This window comes from Rhamphochromis longiceps, linkage group LG14, assembly GCF_057381845.1.
Source record: "Rhamphochromis longiceps isolate RC_006_pf linkage group LG14, R_longiceps_female_GT1.1, whole genome shotgun sequence".
Taxonomy (NCBI): Eukaryota; Metazoa; Chordata; class Actinopteri; order Cichliformes; family Cichlidae; genus Rhamphochromis; species Rhamphochromis longiceps.
Window position 1 is genome coordinate 33,562,256 of NC_140570.1, and position 7,997 is coordinate 33,570,252.

Consider the following 7,997-nt stretch of genomic DNA (forward strand, 5'->3'; position numbering starts at 1 on the left):
TCTCACTGACTGAAAAGCAACCAATCCAGATGCAGTATACACAATCAATTTCAGTGAGGATATGAATGACAGAAGTCATAAAGCTTGAATGCTTTATCTAAATGATGAAGTACTGAATCCAGGATTTGGGCAGAGACCATGTAAGTGCTTTTGTCACTAGAAAAAAAATATAACTGCAGAACAGAATCCTGATAAATATTTAAAATTCATGCTGAAGTTTTGGATATCAAATTTCATAATCCAGTGCAGCAGACACATACATATTTTTACCCTATCAATGCACCTCAGGGAAATAACAGCTGTTCTCTCTGGCTCGAACTTAAAAAATGGCCCACAATGAAAGCTTTATGTTCTTTTGTGCCTTTTTCTTATTCCTGTAAGAACATTTGCTATTAATGGCTGGTGAGAAGGCAATTCCATCTGTTTATTAGCTTATTGATAGGACACTGGGAATAGTTACATCTAACAATGTGCTTTCTGCACCAGGCAAACTACATGCAAGTCAGCACTGTATGAAATCTTTAGTATGTGCAGCAAAATTAGAGCTACACATTCAAACATCCTGTCTGGGAACGTATATTATATTACAAATTTTATTCCAATTACCTTCTTCCAGTAAATGGAAGAAGAAAATATTTGTGTAATCAATTATTTGATTTTCTTCTTATACTCTCTCCTCTTTCAGGTGTTCTCATTAGGGATCCCCATGGATGCCTACATCTCATCCTATCCCTTGCATGCTCCCCTTGTCAAACCAACCCTCTGCATGTCTTCCTTCACGACACTCATGAATCATCCTTGTGTGCTTCTTTTGCTTTTACTCGTATCCAAATCAATTACAGTATGTCATCAAATTGATATACTTTTTTGTTATCTTACATGGCAGTTGGACTTGTGTTTCATATAGAGATGACTTTAGAGTAACTTTAGACCTTGAATGGTGATTACTCATTGGTGGCTGCAAGTGAAAAAAAAAACATGATTAAAATTCCTATGTAACTGAGACTGAAGTCATAGGAACTAAATACTGTACTGTGGTGCAGTTAAACAGTTCATAAATCTCAGAATTCATGCTTTACTAAGGTAAAGCTTTCTTGTGGGCTGCTGGTCTTTGTCTGCTTTCCATATGATTCACTCTCTCTAAGCATTGCAAAGAAAACCTTAAAGAAGGTTAAGTCATTTTGTAAACAAGTTATCCAGCAGAGGGTTTCATCATCAGGGCTTTTTTAGAGAATATCCCACTCGGTTTTTTCATCACTGAACATAGGTTAAGACTGCTGTGCAACTCAACATTGCAGTGATTGCTGCACTCTGTAAAAAAATATTGCATTTGATTAATGATTTCTTTACAATCCTGGACAGATGTACGTGTTAATTGAGAATGTTACAGAATTTCACGGCCATGGCAAGCAATACACATCCGGATAACATATAGAAATAACTGGTTAATTTTTTTCCCTTTGGTGCTCATGGATAGAAATCAAAAATAGCATAGAAAGTCTGAATGTGGCAAGGATAGGTTTTGGATTTGATTGCATTACAAGGAATTGATTTTAAGATGTTGCACAGCTGTGGTTCCAAACTACAAATTAGCACTAATTTTAATTTGTAGTTTGAGCGCAACACCACTGAGTTGTGTAATAAAATTTTCACTTGGAATTAGAGTCATCCAAGTATACTCAGGTATAGTCCACAGGTGGTCGAGATCAGAACCCAAAACCCATGCACACGATAAGGCATCTTGAACAATGATTGATGTTGTTTTTTTTGTTTTTTTAAATCCCTTTCTCTGTGTTCTATCTAAGCAAGTTAGAGAGCTGTAACAGGCCCTGGGATAACCATGTTCCCCATTCAAACTATTAAACCTGTACAAGTACACTGTTGAAATAAAACCCGACAAAGCACGAGGCAAAACCTTGAGCAGTATTTCATGTATAATGAGAGTTGAAGTTTTTTCATAGGTTAAACAAGAGTAATAAGATTTACATGTTATTCCCTGAAAGCCCCGTTATTTAACATGCCCTCAGATTTCAAGTAGTCTGATATATTACAGTTTTGGCTGTGAAAGTGTTTGTGATTCAGTGAAATATTTCATCACCATTTAATCTGAAGGAGGATACAGAGAACAGCACCACAACGCAAAGCCATATTCCTCACATCACAGAGTAGAAAGTTAGACTGCCTCATTAATTCCAAATGAAAAGATAAATAAACATTGTAAAACAAAAGACCACCGCCTTGTTTTCTGATGAAACTTCTACTGATGGAAGAGTCATCTTTAGGCAAGGAGAGTAGCTTGGTAATTACAGTATGATTACTGCACAGGTCCGGAGCGCAGAGCTATAATAACCGAATCAATACTTTCCTTTCGTTTTAACTTTACAAACCAAGGATCTTTTCAAGGGCACACATTGCCCTGTGGGACCAATGCTGAGCCGCATTTAAGCAGACGCTCCCCTCTCCGTCTCTTCGTCCATGCCGATACAAACAAAACCTGGTGCCCTATGCAGAGTAAAGTGCTTTATTTCAGGGCTCACGTCCACGATAGCCCACGGCAGCTGGTGTTCTCACAGACCACTGCATGGAAAATGGGCTGATTTCAGGATTTAGCTGCCCGTGGTGATTTCCTCACTTGCTTCTTATTGGGTCCAGAATTACTTTGTTATGGACTTGCGAAAGATTAGTGCTCAGTGTTGCTATTGTTTACCTTTATTATCCTTCACTGACGGAAGCAACGCCATTAGTATACAGCTGTTTGATTTTTGCATTTGAAGATTCAAGCTCAGGTACATCTGTTGTTATCATAGTTATGACACCTGAAGGAAAATAACACTCATCAGACTAGGTGAACGTTATATAACATAAACCTAAAATGACGCTAATATTATGACTATATCTGTCAGATATATTGATGTATTACATCTAAGCTCAAACAGCTCCATCAATCATAAAGCAAAACAGACAGTGGCACATCTGTTGTCTATCAGCTTTTATTCATTACACACTAAATGAGAAATAATGAGCACCAAGTTTTCCAAGCACTGCACAACTTATTTAGCAGTCTCGCACCTCATGAAAAGTTTTGATACTTGGATAGCTGTGTTATGCACAGAATTAAGATGCCTGTGTCTCATAGCTCATCAGCACTCTCGGCACCTCCTTTGCTTATCTTTGCATAACTACACATCCTGGTCATGTTTCCTTTCTCCTTCTGACCATCTGTTCCCTGCTGCCAATCTTCTGAACGTGCCAGCTACTGCCTCTACATCCTCTCCCTGCTGGCTAAATCTTAGTATTGATATCATATTCTCCCTCTCCACTTTCCTCTCTGTTTCTGTCGTTGTTCGCTTTTTCTCTCTTTCACACGTATCGTACGGGAGAGCTGCAAAATAGACGTCACGCTAAGTTTGAAAATACTGCATTTATGAAATGTCTCACACTTTCTGACCTTCTTAAACTGCAATTTTTATCTTAAACATGGGCAGAGAAAGGATTAAGAATTGTTCAGACTTTTTGACATTTTAGTACGATAATGTTAGAAACACAGGTTTCTTTCATAACTGTAATTAAAAAATAAAATAAATAAAAGAAAAAAGAAAAACTCTAAACTATTCACTTTACTTCAATGAGTGACTTTTCAAGCCTGATATTTTTAGCTGTAATTTAATAGAACGAAAAAACTTCAACAAAGTGTGAAAAGGTTCAGCTTCCTGTTATTTTTTACTGTACTACTGAGAAGCCTAATGCAGGGGAAAGAAATTATGGTCCCCACAGTGGTAATAAGTGCTGCTTGCTGTCAAGGTTTTTTTTTTTTCTTCTTCTTCTCCTTCTTTTTTTAACTAAATTTCCCCAGTACTCTTTATCGGGTTCTTGGAACTGGGCTACAGCCTAACATCAGTTAAGAAGAGATTTCTTTTTCTTCATGTCAATTATTAATCTACACTTAAATGTGTGTGTTTGGCAAAAAAGATTGCACGCTGTCTAATTCAATAAGCAGCCTTGCTTTCTTTCACAGAAAACAATACTGTACCTGTTCCTACACCCCCTGCACTGCAAACTTCCTTCTGGAGATTGCGGCTGGCGCGTACTCAAGTGTGGTCAAATCTCAGTGCCTGCCTCAGGCTTTTAAAGGAATGACTAATACACTCTTTGCAAACCACTGAAAGACTGCTGTAAAGCATCTCAACCTAAACAGAGCGATGCATGTGGGTGAGGCAATATATTATGGTCAACACATTTCACAGAGGTCGGCTTATTTTGTATCGTGCCGATCAGGAGTGTTTGTAAATCTTGTTATGGTGTTTGGAAAAGGTTTTGCGTGAATTTATTTATTGCGAGCATCAGACGTGGCTTTAGTTATAACCAGGAAAAATAATACTTAAGAAAAAAAAACTTTCATGAGTTTTGTTGAGGAGAAAAAGTGAAATTCCATCAGTGCATTATGCATAGCTAATACATAATTCACATGTAAATGAAATTTTCATCAAGGAAACATGATGACCGAGGTACACGCAATTACAAGCTTGGCTCACATCAAAGTAAAAAAAAAATCTGATATGAATAAGTGATGGTACATAAGGAAATACGTTCAGATGCTCCATGAGAAGCCAAAGTTGTGTAATGATGTTTTTGGTCAAGCGCACTATCCCACTGACAATTTAATACAGTATAAAACAGCCTGCTGGTGTTTATTTATTTATTTATTTTTACCCCCAGCCAGAGTTTGAAAGTGCACTCGTGTTTTAGCTGGTTCAACCTTTAAGATGTGTTCCTCAAACAGGTTGTCAGACCACAGCAGGGTGATTAGAGTTTGTTTTTGTGCTGTTTCGCTCCATTTGCAGATGTGAGAGATATCTTGCCACATCCACACAGGAGACAGCAATGACAGGTAGAGAATTATTAGCTATTTCTATTATTTCAAATAGAAAAAGCTAAAATTCAGTTTCTACTGGCCACTTACTGGACTCTTTATTAGGTACACCTTCCAATTTGGCTTAGACCCCTTTTAGGCTTTCAGAACTGTCTTAGTTCTTTATGGTCTAAATTAAAAATGAACATTTCTGTAGAGATTTCGGTACATATTGACATGACAGCATGGTAGACAGGTGCTCTATAGAATTGGGATCTTTTGACCATGGAGATCATTAGAGCATAGTGAGCTTATTGTAAAATAAAAAATAAAAAAGTTTAACCTTTGTCACATGGCAGCACAGTTGACTCATCCTCTGATCACTGTTTCCATCAGAAGATGGGCACTGTGGTCATAAAGAGATGAATTTGATTAGCAACCATGCTCAGGTAGGCTGTGGTGTTTAAAAGATGCTTAGTTGGTACTAAGGGAACAGTGTGCCAAGGAAAATATTCCTATACATTACACCAACACCAGCCTGAACTGTTAATACGATGTAACCATGCTCTTTTGGTGTTTACACCAAATTCTTGGCAGCAGAAATAGAGATCCATCAGATGAGGCAGTGTTTTTCCAGTCTTCCCTCATTCATTTTTGGTTCAAATTGTATCCTTAGCTTTCTGTTCTTTGTGGCACTCGGTATGGTCTTCTGCAGCTGCAGCCCTTCTGGTTCTAGGTTGGACGTGCTGTGCGTTCAGAGATAGGTTTTTTGACATAACATTGCCTTCCTATCAGCTCAAAGCAGTCTGACCATGCTCCTCTGACCTCTGGCATTAAGAAGGCTCAGAGAACTGCAGTTCACTGGATATTTTCTCTCTTTTTTGGCCATTTTCTGTGAACCCCAGAGATAAATGTGTGGAAAATCCCAGTAGATCAGCAGTTTCTGAAACAATCAGTTCTCTCGCCAAGAACAATACTAAGTTCAAAGTCACTTAAATGACCTTTCTTTCCCATTCTGATGTTCAGTTTGAACCTTAGCAGGTTTTCCTGACTATGTCTACAAGCCACCGTCAAGTTATTTGTCTCTGAATGCTTCCCTGTGTTTTATTTTCAATCTTACTTTTTCACTTTCACAAAGACATCTGGTTTAGAGGTGAATTAGCCTTTTTAGCTAATGGCTAATTCACCTCTAGAGCCTATTAGTAGGGAGCACTACCTGCTGTTTCTCAAACTGTGCTGCTAATTTTAGATGACTCTCTGGATGCTGTACATGTAAAACAAGGTGAACCACAAACACAAAAGCATACTAAACACAAAGATTGTATTTTAGTTTAGGCTGTCAAAGGCTGTCTTTCGAAACAGATCTTCAAATAGGTAATTTTAATACAATTATTATTGTATTATTTTTACAATAAAGCACCAGAAAGCAAACTTATTCGTGCAGATAATAACAATTTCCCTTGGGTATTAGCGCCTGTAACACTGAAGGGGGGGGGGGAAAAAACCTCAATAAGTTTTCCTGTTATTTGTGCTGTGCTCTGATATATCTCATTTACCTGATGAATATTCCAAAGCCATTCACATAAAACTTTTGATTTCAGCAGTTCCATTTGACACATTTAATATGCCCTTTTTGCTGGTAGATTTTGATTGATTTCTCCAAATGAAATGTCAACATGTCATGGATCAAACCAATTTCTTTATGTTCCCCGTGTTCCCTGGGAAATTGGGAAGGAATTTACCTGACAAAATGAATGTATTTTTGTGCATGGGTGAGGCAATACATCAAAATGCTGTGATTCTTTTGCCAGACAGAAAGCAAACACTGATGTTACTTTCAGCATGCGCAGCATTTCATTTCGCCAAGGAATTTGTCAATTATCTCGATACACTCTCTCTGTCTGTGCATGCAGGGTGAGATTCATGGTCTTGACTATTATGAGCCAGAAATCTGTTGTTTTCTGTGAGGTACATAGCAATGAGCCATTTCCAACTGTGTTTAAGTTTTTTTCAGATTTAGCCCTAGGAAATGCACCCCGTATCGCTTTGAATACATCTCATTTAGAATGAGGATTACTTCAGGTGATAGAAACTATAATAAATCTAATAGTCTCATGCAATATTGCAGTGAGAAAGAGGGGGGGGAGGCTGGTTACAGCAGCTAAATCTACTGCTGTTCCCCAATCAATTAGATCTGTGAAATCCATTTCTCTTTGCATGTTTGCTCTTGTTTGCAATAATTACAACCTCCACCCCAAACAGGCATGATAAACACCCCCTGATTTAGAAGTGTTTGTTCAGATCGGCGGGACCTGCTGCTTGTCTTGCTGTTTATAAACCGTGGAAATCTACAGGGATTACACAGGCTCATCACCATCTGTGGCATTACTCCAAAACAGGTCTGCACTGAGAAGAGTCCTATCAGGGCATTGAGAGGAGGAGGCAAAGGCAGACTGACATATAATGGGCTGCTCTCACCTCATCTGCAGAACAATGTCATCGCCATTATGGGCTGTTAGCAAAGACTCTCTCTCTCTCACACACACACACATACACACACACACACACACACATACACACGCACACACACACACTAGCAACATTGCCCTCATGTGCCTTTATAAAGAAAAAAATGGTTTTAATATTGTGCGTTCATAGATTCAGTTGTTAAGAAAGAGAAACAAAAGTAACGGTAAATGTTTCAAAACCCTGTCATTTCTGTAATCAAAATGCAATTCGAACAACTGCAACCCAAAAGGGTTTCACATGAAAAACAGGACAACAAAAATTCAATATACTTACAGAATTCCAGCAGTTCTTATCAGATAAAGATCTTCTTGTCGCGATTTAAAAGGGAAGCCTTTTTTTCTGAAACCTGCAAAATAACATGATTGACTTTTGACTGACAGCTGTCACAAAAAATACTCATTATGATTGACAAACGCTGTCAGCACATCTGACAGTGACATCTGGTAGTGACAAATTTGGGTTTTTTTAAACTGACAATAATAGAACATTTTGCAGTAAAGGTGCTCCGTTCAGGTAGAAATCTTGACCATCTACTACTGCTTCTAGATCGTTTTCACAATGAGATTAGTAATGAAGTGGCATACAGTTGCAGTACATGCATGTGTACAGAATTTATTAT